Below are 10,679 nucleotides of genomic sequence, written 5' to 3' on the forward strand. Positions count from 1 at the left end.
CCACGAAGGCAAAGTGGCTGAGTTCTTTGTGAGCATTGGGCCTGACAGAGGCAAAGTGGCTGAGTTCCTTTTGAGCATTGGGCCCCACGAAGGCAAAGTGGCTGAGTTCTTTGTGAGCATTGGGCCTGACAGAGGCAAAGTGGCTGAGTTCCTTTCAAGTGTTGGGCCTCATGGAGGCAATGGCCAAGACGTTTGCCATTATGTCATACTTGACAAGATGACACATCAAGCCAAGCAAAATTGCAGCCATGGTGTTGTGCAAATGGCACCCATGCCAGTGGTACATAAAAGCAGCCATTACACTCTCAGAGTAGTTGGCGTTAGGAAGGACATCCAACCATAGAAAATCATGCCAAACCAGACTGGATCCTGGTGCAGAGTCCCTGCTTACCAGCCCTGGTCAAACCGTCCAGCCCATGCCAACATGGACAACAGCTTGTAAGAAATATCTTCTTTATTCAACCTTTAGGTTAAATAACTAATTCCTCACATCAAACTTTAAGCAAAAATTTAAGAACGGATAACGCAGTCTCTAAACCAGAAACATCATCATCATCATCATCGTTTAACGTCCGCCTTCCATGCTAGCATGGGTTGGACGATTTGACTGAGGACTGGTGAAACCAGATGGCTACACCAGGCTCCAATCTGATTTGGCAGAGTTTCTACAGCTGGATGCCCTTCCTAACGCCAACCACTCAGAGAGTGTAGTGGGTGCTTTTACGTGTCACCCAATATTTATTCATGGAGGAAAATAGGTATGGTTGCTGAGACGCCGGAATGTTGTTGTGAGCTGTCTCCAGAGTTGGAATGTTGGAGAGACAGTTTGATATACGACCACGCTCATGTGAGAGAGCTCTGTTGGACCTGTGTTACTTCTTCGCCGGCCAGTGAGAAAAGGAGAATGAAAAGAGCGGGAACGTTTAGATGTTGAATTCCACGCATGCGCATGGGACTCTTCCTGTGTTCCTTCCGGAACTATTCCCTGCGCATGCGTGGATGAAAACGCAGTAATGGCGACTGTATTTTGGCGCCAAATGACGTCACTACAAGCTGTTAAATGATGAAGATGATGAATGAGTGTCTTATTAGAAATTCCATTCTTGTTTAGCACTGACCACAAAGCATTGTGATTGACGGAGTGAAGAGCCTTGTTTGTTAAGTGCAGAAAGTCATCATCATTGTAGAAATAGTAATATGGGGAGAATGTGGCACTGCATCTGCCATTTGTTGGTAATTCCCTACTCCTAGAAGACGACCCCTTTGCACCACTCAGGAGACAACCCCACAACCCATGGGTCTGTTTTGGGTAGTTGTTTTTGGCTACGAGATGCAGAGGCAAAATTGTATAATATTAGATATGTAACCTTCACTGTACTTATCCAGATATTCTTTTACTTGTTTTAGATGTTTGACTGGAGCACTGCCTTATATAGTAATTAATGAATTACAGTTTGATTAATTAATTGTATAATGCAGTATGGGGACATGCGCTGTAACAATACATTGCTGCATCCACCATTTGTTGGTAATTCCCTACTTGTCCTGGTGAATGACCCCTTTGTACCACTCAGGTGACAACCCTCCAATCCATGGGTCTGTCTAGATAATCGTTGCTGATGAGAGTTTTACAAGGCTGGAGTGCAACTTTTACCTCAACCTCTTTTAGTTACCTCTTTATGACATACAGAAGAAAATTGTATAATATAATTAGTATTAAATGTGTAATCTTCACTGTAATTACCCAGGTATGGTAATTAATGAATTACAATTTGATTAATTAATTGTATAACGTCATAGCAGTTGTATAGAAGCATGCACTAAAACAGCACATTGCTGCATCCACCATCTGTTGGTGATTCTCTACTCCTAGCAGGTGAACCCTTTGCAACATTTGGGGGACAACCCTCCAACCCAGGGGTCTGTTTGGGGTAGTTATTGTTGGTGGGGGGTTTTACACGGTTGAAGTACAAATTCTACCTCAAACTCATTTAGTCCTCTTTTACAACATGCAGAGGAAATGTTGGTCTATTCTTTGGCATTCCAGTCCCCACAAAACAAACTGAAGTTGTTCAACTAAAAGTATACATCTCTGGTTTATCAATAGGGAAGCTACATGGCTTAGTGGTTAGGGAATTGGACTCACAATCATAAGGTTATAGGTTCAATATCCAGTGGCATATTGTGTCCCTCGACTAAGACACTTTGTTTTTTGTTGCTCCAGTTCACTCAGTTGGCAGAAGTGAGTTGTACCTGTAATTCAAAAGGGCCAGCCTTGTCATATTCTGTGTCCTGCTGAACCTCTCAGAGAACTACGTTGTCCCCTTAGATTTCAGGTTTCTTTTCTCAAATGTAATGCTTATTTATTCACATTGTTTTGAATTATGCATTATTTTGTAGCTTCAAGATTGCAATGGTGTGTTTGTATATTTTTAGGATGACATTGTAGGATAGGTGTGAGAGGTTGGATCTGGTCAGTTTAAACATAAAACAGGTATTTGGGCCACATATGGCCAGACTAAATGTTAAAGGATAAGGGTACATGTGTTTGTGGAATGCTTAGCCACTTGCACATTAATTTCATGAGCCAGCCATTCCATTAATAGAATCAAATGGGACACATCTTTGTAACCAACGCAGTGTCCAGCTATTGTTTATCATTATACAAAGATTGAAAATTAATTTTCTTTCTAAGTATCCTTTATAGTTTATACTGTTTCTTTGATGTTTCAGATTACTGGATGACATTGGAATTAAAGAAAGTCTTTTGTAGATGGAAAATATCTGTTCCAGTGAATGGAGAAAAATTATAGAAAGTGGATTGTGTAAGAAAAAGCCTGTATGAAACTCGAATGGTAAAAAGGTTGATTTTACTGATGAAATTCCAAAGGATACAGGAAAAGCATATTTTACCACTGTGACATCTTTAAAAAAAAATCCTTCTCTCAAAAAGGTAACCTCACTACTCAGAAATGTATTCAAACAGAAGAGAAGCCATATTACTATGAAATCCGTGGTAAATCTTTCTCTTGTAGAAGTAACTTAACTGCACACAAATGTATTCATTCAGAAAAGTAACTGAATTCATGTCAAAATTTAGGTTTCGGTAAATTGTTTTTATTTTTCTCATTAATAGAACTAATAATTTTATGAATATAATTCCCAGTGGGCATGGCTATGGGGCTAAAAAGTTGTATCATAACCACAAGGTTTCAGGTTTGATCCTGTTATGCAGTATGTTGGGTAAGTGTCATTTCCTTCAACCTTGGGTCAATCCATACCTTGAAGGTAAAACTGAGTAGATGGAAACTGTATCAAAGCTTATCAGAAGAATTGTACTTATGAAGTGGTCAACAAAAGATTCAATTTTGATTGACTGAAATTAGGCTCATATAATTGCTTATCTCTTTTTGCCTTCACTCTTTCACTCTGTAATATCTAATATACATTAAATCCTTGATATAGATATACAAGTTAATTTGTTCCCAGAGACTCCTTGTAAAGTGAAAACTCATAAAGCAGAGCGATAATTTCCCAAAGTAGCAATGTTATAAATCGTAATTCGTTCCCAGAAAAATATTTTACCTCTAAAATTTTTAATACTCGTAAATAAATGGCAATAAAACAACAGTAGAATGTAAAGAATATTGTAAAAGGAATGTTGAGATCATTTATGATGATTTCAAGAATTTTCCCACAAGGGCTGCTTGTGGGAGGGGAATAAGTTGATTACATCAACCCAAGTGCATAACTGGTACTTATTTAATTGACCTCGAACGAATGAAAGGCAAAGTTGACCTCAGTGGAATTTGAACTCAGAACGTAGCAGCAAACAAAGTACCAAGTATTTCACTTGGCATGCTAACAATTCTGCCAGCTCACTGCCTTGAGATCATCATCATAATCATTTAACATCCATTTTCCATGCTGGCATGGGTTGGACGGTTTGACTGAGGATTGGCAAGCCAGATGGCTGCACCAGGCTCCAATCTGATCTGGCAATGTTTCTACAGCTGGATGCCCTTCCTAACGCTAACCACTCCGAAAGTGTAGTGGGTGCATTTACATGCCACTGGCACATTTATAATAAAAATATTATCATTATAATCGTTTTCTAAATCACTTTCACTCACACTAGACTTACGCACACAAACTCATAAACCCGGGGTCTGGTAAAACGGGGCCTTGTAAAGTGAGATATTACTGTCCAAACTTCTGCTAGGTCCACTTCCTTTCTTTCATTAATCCTGTGGATTTTGTATTAATAACATCCCTTTGTGAACATCACATTGGATTATTGCAAACAGACTGAAAGAGGTATGTGAAACAGTTAAAGGGCTGTTCAGGCTCCAGTTATCTGTTTTAGCATCAGTATGGCAACAAAAAATATGAGTGTTTGTTGATGGAATTGCTTGTAGCAAACTAGCTTATCTTTTTAAAAAGACATTAAAGAAGATAAATCTATGGATTAAAGTAGTAGAAAGGCCATGAACCCCTATAAAATCCCCGATCTGTAGAGCATATCCTTTCAATACATCCCCATTTATGGAGTATTTTAGATAAACCCATAGGTTAACTGTACGATGTAATGAGGGACAGTGCAAAAACAAGACAACAATTTACATTGGAGAGATGACATGTAGCATAGAGGAGTGGATAAACAAACACTGGTGCGAGTTCAAAGAGGAGAAAAGATCATCTGTGCTCTACCAACACACTAAATTAAAGCATAGAGGCTTGGTTAATGATATAGAGGTTAAGGTATTATCAACACACAGAACAGATATGACATTTAAGCAGATTACGGAGGCCACAGACATTGTAATAGACAAACTGAGCCTCAACAGAATACATGAATAGAACAAAAACATCCACCATCACCACATGACATAACATGATAATCAAAGACGGGGGGGGGGGAAGACATTGTTACAAACAATATAAACCCATGTATACCCATACAAAAGACACACATGCACATATGCACATGCACACACACAGATACAGATGCAAATGCATGTGTGACAAAAGATTTCCAGACAAAGGACATGAGATAAAACAAGAACAATAATAAACAAATGAAGAACGAATATATAGTGCATGTGTTTATTTGGCAAGAACAATAAAGTAGCCATCCCAAAATATAACACCATTTGTTTCAACACACGATTTCACATCCAAAATCTTGCAAAACAAATTCATAAACATACATGTGTATGTGTGCGTGTAGGAGGTACATTGATGTACATGTAGAAAAATACGTAGAATATCTCTTATTAGTAATTCTTCAGATTGGATAAAATAACCCTATATGCACACATGCATAATTTTTTATTGTAGGTTAACAAGCACTTTGATAGGACAAACTTTATACTTACACACACACAGGTGAGCCAGCAAATATCTGGCATTACCATAGGAATGTAAATGGGCCACAACTTTGCCAACTTGTTGTTTATGTTGAGGCCCAAATCTTCTCACAGTTCTCCAAACCGCCCTCAGAGCTATACGGTTGGTATACAGACAATCTCATTGGCACTACTTCCCTCTCATGAGCCACTCACCAGCTTCATATCTTTTGTCTCCAATTTTTATTCTTCACATGGGTTCACTTCTATCATCTCCAACTTTTGTGTGTCTGTATGTGTGATGCAAAAATAATCCCTTCCCTAAATAAAAATATTCTGCCTGTGTATATAACTTTTTTTTTACTATGTATAACCTATTCTTTATGTAAAAGCTGTGATTCTGTGACTTCTAAATATCATAAAATTTTGTAGAAATAAAAATAAATTTATAAATAAAAATTCACCAGCTTTTTGTCTTTATTCCTTTTTTTTCTTTGTATTATTATAAAGGCAGCAAATTAGCAGAATCATTAGCATGTTGTGCAAAATGCTTAGCATCATTTCATCTGCCTTTATGTTCTGAATTTAAATTCCACCATGGTCGACTCTGTCTTTCATCCTTTTGGGGTCAATAACACAAGCACCAGTTGAGTACTGCGGTCGACATAATCGACTGGCCCCTCCCCAAATTTCAGGCCTTGTGCCTTTAGTGGAAAGGATTAAGGTGGGGAGCTGGCAGTATCATTAGTATGCTGGGCAAAATGCTTAGCGTGATTTCGTCCATCTTTATGTTCTGAGTTCAAATTCTGCTGAGGTTGACTTTGCCTTTCATCCTTCTGGGGTCAACAAAGTATGTACCAGTTGAGCACCGTGGCCAATGTAATCGACTAGCCCTCTCCCCCAAAATTTCAGAAGGACTTAGGGACATCTTGATGGAAAATAGCTTCATGTAGGTTCATCAGGTGGTTGCTGTTGACTATGGTAATGTTATTAGTATTAAGACAGAAAGTAGCAAACTGGCTGAATCATTAACATGCCAGGGAAAACGCTTCACGGTATTTCATCTATCTTTAGGTTCTGAGTTCAAATACCACTGCAGCCTACTTTGCCTTTTATCCTTTTGGCATTGATAAAGTAATTACCAGTCAAATACTGCAGTCGATTACATCAACTCAAAATTTCAGGCTTTGCGCCTTTAGTGGAAAGGATTGTATTTACAATATCCTTTCCTAAACTGTAATGAAATACGTGTAATGTGGAATAAAAAATATACCAAATTTTCCAGTCTTTGTTTTAATATTATTTTTTGGGGTGATATTTTTCAATTTACCAGGAGTTGGACAGAGTTGAAGGAACAAACTGACAGAACTGAAAGGGTTTCTGAATGTATTAAATTATATTAGGGTCTTTTAACTTATGACACCAGTACGTATTCAGACCAGGGAAACTTGTGAAATGACATCACCTGCTTAATTAGGTTTCTAATTAGTTCAACAAATTTAACTATATCGTAGATATTCCTTTGTTACTGAGACAGATGCTTTCTTGTTTTCATGTTTTGAGACAAGTTTTAACATCCAGTCCTCAGAGTTCAGGTAGGTGTCTAGGCCAATTGTGGCAATCTTCATTGTTAATGCCAGTTGTAAAAGTCCATGCCTCCCTTCTTTTCTTGGCAGATGAAGTTGTTCTATATCTGCCTTAGGGTGGTGCATTTTATGCATTGTCAACAGTTTTCGTATTTTTCTGTCAAGATTACATATTTCAGTAATTGACCAGTTAATGATATTGAAACTGTAAGTCACAACTGGTATGGCTGGAGCATTGATCGCTTCGATCCTGTTTCTTGCATTCAACTCTGTCTTAAGTATTGCTCTCACCCTGCGATAACATTCTCTTCTGATCTTTTCCCTCATCACTGAATGCCTGATTCCGTCCCCTTCAAGTACCCCTAGGTATTTGTAGCTCTCCACTGGTTGTAACTCTTTTATGACATTCTGCTGGTCAAGGTCACATTAGCTGTTTCTGTCATTTTTCCTTTGATAAAAGTAGCTTTTACACATTTATCGAGGCCAAATTGCATTCTGATGTCATCACTGAATTGTTTAACAATCGCTAGTAGGCCTTTTTTTGCAAAGAGCTTTAAATCATCCATGTAAATGAGATGATTTATATCTTTATCAAATATTTTATAACTGTACTGTGCATCATTGAGCAATTTTGAGAGAGGTATTAAGGCTAGACAGAAGAGGAGTGGTGATAGTGAGTCACCCTGGAAAAAAACCACATGAAATTTTCACATTCCAGTATTTAGAGATTATTATTATTATTATTATTATTACTATTATTTGGTTTGATTCAGGTTCGGTCTTCTTCTTCTTCTTCTTCTTCTTCTTCTTCTTCTTCTTCTTCTTCTTCTTCTTCTTACTATTATTTGGTTTGACTCAGGTTCAGTCTTCTTCCTGGTAGGATCTATGTGGGTGGTGAGTTACTACCTGTAACTTTAGGTATCCACAAGTTTTCTGCAGTCTTTCAAGTGCTTAGAACCCTTCTGATAATCCTAGCTGTCCCTAACAGACAAACTTTCTGTAGGAGCTCTACAAGGTATTCTATTCCAATCTCCTTCAGCCATTTCGTCTATATCTTTGCTTACTATTCCCAATGCACCAATCATTATAGGCACAACCTTTACAGTTCTCATACTCCAAATTTTTCCTATTTCAAATTTTAAGGGATTGTATTTTTTTTTTCTTCCTCTTTCTTTTTGATCCTGGAATCAAACGGGCATGATGGGTTGATTAGTAAACAATTTTGCTTTTCCTTATCTATAATTGTTATGTATGGTCTATTATTTTTTAATATCTTGTCTGTTTGGATAGGAAAGTCCCACAAAATCTTACATTTTTCCAACACGAGTACTCTTTTGACTCAATGATCGTACCATGTGTTTCCAGCTTCAAATCCCCACTTCTGGCAAAGTTTCCAGTGTAAAACTTTTATAACCCGGTCGTGCTTCCATTTCTTATATTCTTCTTGTGTCATCTTGGGGCATACAGTGTGTGCCAATGTCTCATTCCAAGTTTCACAGGCTCTACATTTTTCTGACACATTCTCTCCATATATATTTTTTCTCAAGCTGTTTGTTTTTATTGCTTGATCTTGGGTTGCTACAATTATGGTCTTACTTGACTTGCCAGGTCTTCTCAAGCACAGCATATCTCCAGAGGTCTCAGTCACTTGTCATTGCCTCGGTGAGGCCTAATGCTCGAAAGTCGTGCTTCACCACCTCATCTCAGGTCTTCTTGCATCTACCACTTCCACAGGTTCCCTCAACTGCTAGGGTTTGACACTTTTTCACACAGCAGTCCTCATTCATTCACAACACATGTCCATACCATGTCCCTCTTGCATGCCACCTCTGATGTCCAACTTTTCTCTCAGGACACTTACACTCTGTTGTGAATCCACACTGACATTACACATCCAGTGGAGCATACTATGATGGAATTTCCGATAGATGACATAAACATTCAGTACTTGCTGATTGACCTGTGCAACTGATTTGTGTGAAGTAATCAGCGTATGTGTTGTATATTAGCTTACTCCGACCATCAAATCCACATTGCCTGAACAAGTGTGCAGGGTACCACACAACAGCTGAAGAAGAAGTTGCAGAGCAATATGAGATGAAGCATTTTGCTTAAGAACACAATGCCCCAAGTGGTCAAGGAACTGAAAGACCACAAACTCTTGACCATGAGTGCAACATCCTAACCACTGATCATGAGCCCTCATAATAAATATATAGATATGTATTATTATATAGCAATCAGAAAATGGAGGGGAATAGGTGGTATTCATCAACTTGCAGACATTGTATTATGTCAATTTACATGTTTATTTGTTAACTAAGAGGACAATAATAACAATATACAAACACATGCGACATATTATGTCATATCAGTAATTAAAAAAGGACATTTTGTGACCAAAAATGGGACAATGACTTACAGCTGTTTCAGTCTAGGGGTGACATGCCTCATTCTATCTATATAACTTGAGTAGGCTGAAGTAATTGATAGATGAAATAGAGGTACATGGATGATTCGCTAGGCCTCTTCAGAGATTTTTTATAAAGTTCATGAAGTTAATTTAAAATATCCAAATATAAACATATAAAAATCGTAAAATCTCACATATATATGCATACTTTAACATACATAGATATATATAACAGGTTTCTTTCAGTTACCTTCTAACCAAATCCACTCACAAGGCTTTGGTTGGTTCAAAGCTATAGTAGAAGACATTTGCCCAAGGTGCCATCATGTGGTGGAACTGAACCTGGGACCATGTGGTTGGGAAGCAAGCTTCTTACCACGACAGGCTTCTTTCAGTTTCCGTCTACCAAATCCACTCACAAGGCTTTGATCAAGCTGGGGCAGCAGCAGAAGACCCTCACACAAGGTGTCACACATTAGGATTGAACCCAGAAGCATGTGGTTGAGAAGCAAACTTCTTACCACACCTGAGCCATTAATTAATTGGCACTCCATCGCTTACGACATCGAGGGTTCCAGTTGATCCGATCAACAGAACAGCCTGCTCGTGAAATTAACGTGCAAGTGGCTGAGCACACCACAGACACGTGCACTCTTAACGTAGTTCTTGGGTATATTCAGCGTGACACAGAGTGTGACAAGGCTGACCCTTTGAATTACAGGCACAACAGAAACAGGAAGAAAGAGTGAGAGAAAGTTGTGGTGAAAGAGTACGGCAGGGTTCGCCACCATCCCAGCAGGGTTCGCCAGAGCCTTGTGGAGCTTTAGGTGTTTTTGCTCAATAAACACTCACAACACCCGGTCTGGGAATCAAAACCGCGAGTCCACTGCCCTAACCACTGGGCTCCACCACACCTGAGCCATACACTATTTTAAAAATTTGCAACAGGTCTTTCTGGTCACCTGTTGACTATGAAATCATCACCACCACTACTACCATTATAACGAATACTATTCCTACCACCACCACTACTACTGCAAGCGCCATTATGACTACTATCACTGCTGCTGCTGTCATTTCCTAGTTTTCTTTCAATATTTTGAATATCACTTAAGCAGGTCATGTCAGCCAGGTAAGTAAGTAATTTAGGCCACGTATTTTCGTTAATGACCGCCGCCATTTTAGCAACTTTTAATTTTTATTTTATCCTCACCTAATAATTTTCACCTTTTGCTTGTGTGTATATATATATATATATATATATATATATATATAAATAAATGTATATATAAAAAATATATACACACACACATAAACACACACTTGTGTGTG

At 38.3% G+C, this 10,679-nt stretch overlaps 1 protein-coding gene across 1 annotated transcript in view; it reads left to right on the top strand.

Annotated features, from left to right (window-relative positions):
* The first annotated feature begins 10,228 nt into the window (after window positions 1-10,228).
* The window catches only part of LOC106873413 (neuroglian), a 72,055-nt gene continuing 71,604 nt past the window's right edge, over window positions 10,229-10,679 (top strand). Inside the window, exon 1 of the mRNA XM_052977832.1 lies at window positions 10,229-10,479. The gene's annotated coding sequence lies outside the window, so the exon portion shown is untranslated. The remainder of the gene's footprint in view (window positions 10,480-10,679) is intronic.

The sequence above is a fragment of the Octopus bimaculoides genome, chromosome 29 (assembly GCF_001194135.2).
Source record: "Octopus bimaculoides isolate UCB-OBI-ISO-001 chromosome 29, ASM119413v2, whole genome shotgun sequence".
Lineage (NCBI taxonomy): Eukaryota > Metazoa > Mollusca > Cephalopoda > Octopoda > Octopodidae > Octopus > Octopus bimaculoides.